The 9,260-nt window shown below is 42.6% G+C and overlaps 1 long non-coding RNA gene across 3 annotated transcripts in view; it reads right to left on the bottom strand.

The window, feature by feature from the left end:
• Positions 1-9,236, bottom strand: part of LOC101680711 — a 73,633-nt gene extending 64,397 nt beyond the window's left edge. For 2 of the 3 annotated variants that reach the window (XR_001177879.2, XR_006605428.1), the window contains exons 1-2: positions 9,022-9,220; positions 7,638-7,759 (exon numbers count right to left, since the gene is read on the bottom strand). This is a non-coding gene — a long non-coding RNA (uncharacterized LOC101680711). Of the gene's footprint in view, positions 1-7,637; positions 7,760-9,021 lie in introns of all 3 variants that reach the window. The other variant, XR_006605429.1, reaches the window with a different exon arrangement.
• Between the last annotated feature and the right edge of the window lie 24 nt (positions 9,237-9,260).

A 9,260-nucleotide genomic window follows, 5' to 3' on the forward strand; every position in this document is an offset into this window, starting at 1 on the left:
TGGCCAACTCTGTTATTTCTCTTGCCAGGGTGGATCAGCAGACCTGGTTAATGTTGAAATCACTGCAGGTAATTAAACAGGCAAAACTGGGCTTGGCCTCAGAGAAGGAAGGAGGAAGGGGGCTGTGTAGATTTTCCTTCCTTCAGTGTCAGCACTACCAAATTGGCATTAGTTTCTACTTTCCTCCTGATGCCATTCATTTAGTCTTAGAAGCATAAAAAAAAAAAAAAAACCATGAAACGGAGTCAGGCGGATTGGGAAGTTAAACTCAGAAGTGGATGTTAGAGTCTATAGCTGTAGGCATAAAAGTCTGCCTTTTATCTGATGTAATGGTTTGCAACAGGCAGCCATTTTGCCCACTCAATCTCTACCCCTTAGCCCATCCGGCAATATGTAAAAACATTTTTGGATATCACAACTTGGGGTCAGAGGGAGTGCTACCACCAACTTGTGGGTAGAGGCCAGGGACATTACTAAACATCTTGCAAAGACAGGGTAGCCTTCCATAACAAAGCATTATCCAGCCCCAAATTTAAGAAAAAACACAAGGAAAAATAAACCAAAATATTTAATTGCCTTTCATGTGTCATATGGTCTCCACATTTCCATGCACATACACAGATGTCATTTAATCTTCACATCAAGTCCACAAAGTGCTGCCCACTTCCCAGGTGAGAAGTGGGGACTTCACTCAGCTAGTTCCTGACACAGGAAAAATTTGAACTTGGCTCTGGGTGAGTCTCACTAGACTGTGAGTTCCATGAGGACAGTGACCTTGACAACCTTGTTCAGCTCTACGTACCCCATGTCTTGCAGATTTTGGTAACCGAGGGAAGTACAATGACTTCTTTGCATTAATATTGGGGAATAACATGAATATCTCAATCAATGGCCCTAAAGTACATGCTCATTTCTTCCCACCACTCCTTGAGAATAATAAAGATCCTCATGTCAGGTCAGTATGTTGCATGTCAGAAACAGAAATCTCCCTAGGCCAATACAGCAAAAACAGATGTTTATGGTAAGAATACAGAGGTATAATGGAAACAAAGCACAGCCAGGACTTATGGACTTGGAAATCAGAGTGCCCCGTGCTCTCTGTCATCTTTACACCTTGGTTTTCTTTTCCAACAGATGACTTGCTTTGTTTAATCATCTTGCATATGACCTAACATATCAGCCTCTGCAACATTTTGACTCTGGAAGTCTCCCCGGCCTCTCCCCTTGGCTCTCCATAGTTAACTAGCTTAATCTGTCCATATCCTGGTTATTATATATTTTCCAAGGAGGGATGAGATTGATTTAGCCTGGGCTAATCTTCAAGATGACTCTGGCCAGACAATTGCAACTTCATGAGACACCTACATGAGAACGGGCTAAATGAGCCCCATCAAGCCAGAGGACCAAAAGCCATAAAAATGAGTGTTGTTTTTAGCAATATTTCTTACTATAAATCATAATATTATAATTATCATGTTTGACCAGCAGGCAAAAGCTAGAAGGGCCTCAAAAAGCATGTTAGTGGAAATCTAAAGGGTCTTGATGATGACTTAAAGGAAAATGCTACTGGAAGTTGGAAGGAAGGGGACCCCTGTGGGCAGTGGAAGATTTGGTGCACTGTTGTCTGCTGTAATGTGGAAAAGGAAATATTCCATAATATGATGACCTGGCCAACCTATGTATAGTAAAATGCAAAGGAGAAAGAACAGCTAACAAAAGAAACTTTTTGGTATTAGAGCAAATTTTAGAAAGTATATAGAAGTGTCAGGGTTTTCTGGGTTTGAAAATAAAATGACTTCTAATGCCCAGCCTCTCCAGAGGGCAAACTCTTCTCAAATTAAAGTGATCTTCAAGCAAAGGGGTCCTGCTCACTACTTCACTAACCCTTTCAAACAGCCAAAATGCCCCTGAAGAATTTCAGACTGCACTTGTCTGTCTTAATTAAACAACATGATGTCCCTAAAAAAGCATCCAAAGTAGAAAGTACATACATGAGCTGAAGAGATTTGTGGTCATGGCTTTTTCCCCAATGGAAGGAACTTGAGGAAGAATCATTTAAAAACTCAACATTTTTTAGAATCAGTTTGAACTAAAAGAGAAGGAAATAGTGCACAGTGGGGGAAAAGAGGGGCTTTGGATTCCAGAACTTCTCTGAGCAGGAAGCAGGCTCAGAAACCTCAGAAACCACTCAGGGCAAACACAGTTTACATTTCATGGAAAAGGACAGCTAAACTCAGAAGGCAGAACTAAGAGCTCGGAAGACAGAGCTGTAGAGAATCACCGAATAGAATTGGATCCTAAGAAAAAAATTATACTGCCGTTTCCTGATGCCTATCCCACCACTGTATGTTGGGCGTGGAAAACAAATAACCTGTCTTTTTATTTTGTTTATATTCTATATCTATATCTATATATAAATATAGATAGATATTTTTTTAAGGATGGGGGGCATGAACTGAGGGAAAGGGAGAGAGAGAATCTTAAGCAGGTATCACACCCAGTGTGGAGCCAGCTAGATGCGGGACTGGATCTCACAACCCTGAGATCATGACCTAAGCCAAAATCAAGAGTCAGATGCTTCACCAACTGAGCCACTGGGGCATCCCAATAATCTGTCTTTTTGTTCACAGATACTCAGATCAAAAAGAATCATTCCTGAAGAGCTATTACTAAAGATCCAGACTCAAGGCCCCTCATCCGTAACTAGAAGTAATACAGAAGACAAGGACCTGGACTTCACGCCTGTCCTAGATGGCACAAGATGTTTGGGAGACTCTTTGGATGGGACAACTGAATTTTGAGTGAAGAAAGAACATAATTTGTGGTCAGAAGCAGACCATGGTAGTTTTAAAATCTGACCTCCCAGTTTTTTGACATTCCTACCATGTAAAAGTGGGCTCTGTCTCCTTCCCTTCCATCTTGGCTCTGTAACTGCTTGATCAATAGAAAACAGCATAAGTGGTACTTTGTCAGTTTCTGGCCCAGGCCTTAAGAAATGAGCAGATTCTATTTCTTTTCTTGGAATTCTCACTTTTGGATCCCACCCATCATGCTGTGAGGAAAGCCCAGGACACAGGGCGAGGCCAAGGGATTGTGTTCTAGAAAGCGCCACTATGGTCCCAGGCTGTAGTCAGCATGGGAGTAAGAAAACCAAGAAAATTCCAGCCCCAGCCGAGATCCAACCATAAGCACGTAAGAGACAATGAGTGAGATAGGACTAGATGAACCAGGCAGGCCTCAGAACCATGAGAGAGAATTAAATTATTGCTTTCTATTTCCAAGTGTATCTTTTTATTGATAGAAAACAGGCAAGTCTAGAAGGGCTTGTGGCTGAAGGATCTTCTTGAAGGCAAAAGTTAAGGGTCAGCTGAGCTCCACCTTGCCAGGATAAGTGAGATCCTCGTCCTCACCCCCTTCTAGAGCAGCAGTGGATTTGGGGTTCCCAACCAGCTCTAGGGCCCCATTGCCAGCCGCTCAGCACAGCTTCTCCCCTCTGACCAGCAGGATTTCTTCAATATTTCTCCTCCTATCCGGTCTGAGAATCAGCCCAGTTTGTCCACAATGATGCAGTGCTTCTGGCAACAGGGGCAGGTCACCAGGACCACGCCTTGGTGATAGGCCAGTTTGGAGATGTGCTTGGAGGACAGTGTCCCACAGACTTCACAAGTGTAGACAAGCTGGTGGTTCCAGACCCTGGCCCCAGCCTGCCTTCTCCCAAGGCCTCCAGGCCAGCCCCATGTCCCCACAGCCACCTCAGACCTGCTGCTCAGCAGCCATGGTCCGCAGCATCCCCTAAATCACTGCTGGTTTTTTTTAAGTCACTAAGCACTGGAGTGATTTTTTACACAGCGATAGATAGCCAGAACAGACAGTTCCCATAGTTACTTTATATAATCTTAAATTGCTTGAGTTATGATAATAAACATATATAATCTTAATAATTATAAAGAGTCATATAAAGTAAATTTAAAATTACTACTAAAATGACACAAGGTTTTGGAATCAAAGAGAACTAGGCATAAATCCTGGTCACCATCCTATTAGTTATATGACATTAGGTAAGTTACTCAGTCTCTCTAATTCTCAATTTCTTTCTCTTTAAAATAGTGTTAAGGGCTGGCTCACTCAGTGGAGCATGTGGCTGCTGACCTCAAGGTTTTGGGTTCAAGCCCCACATAAGGTGTAGGGATTACTTAAAAATAAAATCTTTAAAAAACCTTCATACATGTAAATAATAAATAAATAAATAAATAGGAATTAGTTAAGAACACCTATTGTATAAGATTGTTATGAGATTTAAAATGAGAGAAAAAATGTAAATCCTCAGTCCAGAGCCTGGTACACAGTAGCTGGTCAATAAACATTACTCATCACTGTTCCTTGATACTGACTGAGCCAATGTTGGCTAGCAAAGCCTCTGGTAATGAATAGGTCTTCTCTCATGTAGGAGCACTGACAATTCTAGTAAGCACGCCAAATGAAAGTTTGCCTTGTGCAACAGACTCTGTGGCTGGATGACTCTAGAAGCAGACATTCCAAACAGGGCTTAGGCATTTATTTGGTTCCAGATGTTAATTGCTCCAGTTCAGTTGCTGCTGGAAACTGACTCACCTGTAGCCTCAACCATCAGTGGGTGTCAATGTAAACAGGCAAGAAGTGAACAAGGTTAAGGAGACAGACAAATACAACACGGATACGATCAGTGCTCTGCACAATGATTCAGCTTCCGTGGAGGGGATGGAGAAGCTAGGTTGATTTTCTGTTAGCTAGTCAATTCAACGAGCTGTATATGAATTAAACATTGACTTTCACAAAGACCTAACGCTTATGCTGTAAAACATCCAAAGTAAGAGTTGGTGAGGCTCATGACATAAGGGAGCTTGTGGTCTAGTTAATGATGCTAACTCAATCACTCTTATACTTGGGCCCTCATTCCACAGTCAGAATGTCTTCCCCTGGCTGGTCTCTTGCCTGAGCTCCATCTAAGCTATTACCTTTACCACAGCCAGAGTAAACTTTCTAAACCCTGGTTCTAATCCTGATACTCGCCTGCTTTTAAATCTTTGAAGGGTCTCTGTTGTTCTCTGGAATAAGTCCAAACTCTTTAACATGGTTTCCAAGAAATTTTATGACCCAGTTTAATATCCTCCAAAGATTTTGTATTGCTTTAAGATCAGAATCCAAACCCTTCCTCTATGTTCTACTAGACCTGCATGAACTGGATCCTATCTGACCTCACCTCCCCACCCTCTACCTCCCTGCTTCACTGTACTCCAGGCACACTGGTCACCTTGTTTCCCCAACATGCCTCAGAGCCTTAGTACATGCTCTACCCTCTACTTGGAATACTCATCCTCGAGTTTCTTGCATAACTGGTTGCTTCTTAAACTTCTCAAGTCAACCATTTCCTAATCAATCAATCTGTTATATATCAGTTAGTTGACTTTCTTTTTCTTTTTAATTCTTTTTTTTAAAAATGTTTTATTTACTGGGGTGCCTGGGTGGCTCAGTGGGTTAAAGCCTCTGCCTTCGGCTCAGGTCATGATCCCAGGGTCCTGGGATGGAGCCCCGCATTGGGCTCTCTGCTCAGCAGGGATCCTGCTTCCCCATCCCCCTCTGCCTGCCTCTCTGCCTACTTGTGAATTCCCCAGCAACTTGCAATGATTCTAGCTCATACACTACTTTCTGGGAGAGGCCTTCTCTGACTGCCCAAACTAAAATAAAGCCTTCCCATGTACACCCGAATGTTTATAGCAGCAATGTCCACAACAGCCAAACTGTGGAAAGAGCCTAGATGTCCATCAACAGATAATGGATAAAGAAGATGTGGTGTGTGTGTGTGTGTATATATATATATGTATGTGTGTGCGTGCGTGCACGTATACATATACACACGTGCACACACACACATATATATGTATACTATGCAGCCATCAAAAAACCCCAAAATCTTGCCATTTGTAAGGACATGGATGGAACCAGAAGGTATTATGCTAAGTGAGATAAGTCAATCAGAGAAAGATAATTATCATATGATCTCTCTGATATGAGGAATTTGAGAGGCAGGGCAGGGGGCTGTGGGGGCAAGGGAGGGAAAACATGAAACAAGGTGGGATCTGGAGGGAAACAAACCATAAGAAACTCTTAATCTCACAAAATAAACTGAGGGTTGCCAGGGAGAGGGGGATAGAGAGAGGGTGGTTGGGTGAGGGACACTGGGGAGGGTATGTGCTATGGTGAGTGCTGTCAAATGTGTGAGCCTGATGATTCACAGACCTGTACCCCTGGGGCAAATAATACATTATACGTTAATAAAATAAAAAATAAACAAATGCACAAATAATTTATGAAACAAAAAAATAAAATAAAGCCTTCCTCCTCTGCCCTAGCACATCAGCCTGATTACTTCTTTCACATCAGATATCACAGCCTATTCTTGTTCACCGATTAGTTGGCTTATTAGTTCTCTCTTTTTCACCTCTCTCTCTTCCTAGCATGTATTCCAGTGTCCAGAACATAGTCAAAGCTCAATTAACATTTTTGTATAAAACTGTGCTTCCGGTTTTATGGTGATGCTGATGATGCTCATACAAATGACGCCCTCTCACAGTGAGATGCTAGTTTGTGTTTGTGGATCCAAGTACTGACTGGAACATATTCTCGACCATCTAATTAGAGACAGAATCCACTGGAACAAGCTTGGTCTGGGCTTTGAAGCTAGGTGTGTGTGTGTGTGTGTGTGTGTGTTTACTTTATGCCAAGAGACCTCATAATCATCATTAGGTACAATCTATCACTTGCCTCAATGGATACCCACTTGGTAAAAGTAAAATGAGGATGTGGTAGCTCTCCTCTGTTCTTTTGCAAGATAGCGTGAATTTCTGGTGTCTTGTAAATGGTAAGTATTGAGACAGGAAGACAGTCTCTTAGCCCCTTCAGATATTCTCCCCAGCTCCCACATTGGCTCTGCCTGGAGAGGTTTTTAGAACATGCTAGAGAAGAGAGAAAATGCAGTTACCCAGACAGTACTGGAGGGAGGGATTGGGCCGACAGGCAACAGGGGCTAGAGAAGAAACTTTCCGGTCAAAATCTGAATCAGGATAACCTTATCAGTTTCAATAACACTGGGAAAAACCTAAAGGAAAGCACAGTTGAATACATCTCATAATGTTCCTGAAAAAAGAGACATTTTAGTGAACCTCAAAAATCAGAAAGGGAAGAAACCCCAACTGTTTCATTTTAAAATGGGTAATCTGAAACCCAGAGACTTTCCCAGGATCACACCGAAATTCTGTGGCTGATCTAAGACTAGAATTCTCATTATTCAAAGTTCAGTGTTTTCTGGCACATATCATCACCACTATAAACCTAACTTTTAAGTTAAATTAAGCTAAGTCATATCCACATGTCATTCATCTCTGTGGCCACAGAAACTAGCACGTGCCTGTGTCCAAAACTCATCCAAATTTTTATGAGTTCTCATTTCTAGCTCCCCTGCCTCTCAGTCCATGGCCAACCTATCACAAGACACACTTATCACTTCCCCTTTGATTTCCAAGCTGATGCTATCAGAAAGAGGCCGGAAATAACCAGAAGATATATGTTGGTAGAGAACAGGGTATGTACACAATACTTACAAAAACAGCAGGTAAACCCGTAATAGATACTTCACAGTTTTTGAAGCTATATCCGATCAGAAATCGTGATTCTCAACCAATAAAACTTTGGCAAACAGGACCGTTTGAGGACATCCATAGTTCTGTATGTGATGGAATGGGAAGAGGGGAAAAGAAGGTTAAGTCTACGAGTCATGGTTCAGAGTTATCGGGTCACACACACATCTGGGAACTCAAAAGACTGTTTCTATAAAAAATAAAAATAAAAATATTTTTCCAAACAACGAATGTGGAAACTGGGGTCAAAATAACAAAAATAAGGTACCTCAAAGTACCAATTAGACCTGAGGTCCAATCCTAAATAATTACCTTAGCCTAACAGCATAGATAACCATTCTTCATAATTACAATAAGAATAACAACAGCAATAATAGATGTAGTCATCACTTACTGATCACAACCCATACGACAGGCAATGAGTAAACCACTTTTTATCCCTTCTTTCATCTAATCCCCATCCCAATCCCATGGAATATAGACATCATTATTTCCAACGAGAATCATAGATGAAGTAATTTGCCCAAATTTATTATCAAGTTATTGGACCAAAAATTGAAATCTGAAGTTCTTATTCATTATATTTCAAAGGGTGGTTGTGAGGATTAAATCTAAATTAAAATTTAGATTTTAACTGCGAAGTGCCAGCTCTAAGAACATGCTCCTTGGGTAGTTTGTGTCCCTTTCTGTCCATATTCACAATCCTTGTGTCATCCTTCACAGGGGAGGGACAGTAAAGCTTAATCGTCCAGGGCCCACTCTCAAACCATCTGAGGTAGAGGGGCCGAAGGGAGGCCAGGAGAAGATCCCCAGTGCCATCCCTTCCTGTTCCAGCTAGAAAACTCGGAATCTAGGAGGCGGAGGGAAAGGGGTCTCCGTCTTTCCTGTGAGAACTGGAGCGTCTGATTTTCTTCTCCGGAGATTCTCCCCTTTGGAAGGACGGAGCCGGACTGCATGGAACTGTGGCAAAGAGCACGTGTCCCACAGGTTATTTAACTTCTCAGATCCCACCCCATCCTCACTCAAAATGCGTGGGAATGGTTGTAACGCAGTTTACAAAGTTGCTTGACCGAACTAAGTAATTTTACTGAATATGCTTAGCAGAGTGTCTAGGACATGGTAAGCACTCTCAATAAATGTTAGTTATTATTTTTGCCATTATTTTTATTATTCCAACCCCAACAACATTGGAGGTGCCTCTATGGAGCCGGGGGGTCGCGTTGTGAATGACCTGAATTTACAAATGCATTCAATGTTCTGCCTGAACAGCGGACCTACAGTCCGGCATGTAGGCTTTCCATGGTTCAACGACCACGTTTTCTACCTCCGGGGGACGTCCGCGACTTACAGAACAGCGACACCAATACCAGCACCGAGTACCCTTTCCCTTATCTTTCAAGGGCGGGGTGAGGCCTGAGCCCCCCGACTTCCACAGCACGCCCATCTCAGCCATCATTGGTCGTCTCGTCGCTGGCGTGATGAAGGCCCTTCCCCCTTCTCTCTGGGACCTTGCTGAGGCGATCTCCGGAAGTGGAGGGGCCTCAAAGGAGGGACCGCGACGGATCCTGGGCTTTGTAGTCCGACCCT

This window comes from Mustela putorius, unplaced genomic scaffold (assembly GCF_011764305.1).
Source record: "Mustela putorius furo isolate JIRA1106 unplaced genomic scaffold, ASM1176430v1.1 tig00000145_pilon_pilon_pilon, whole genome shotgun sequence".
Lineage (NCBI taxonomy): Eukaryota > Metazoa > Chordata > Mammalia > Carnivora > Mustelidae > Mustela > Mustela putorius.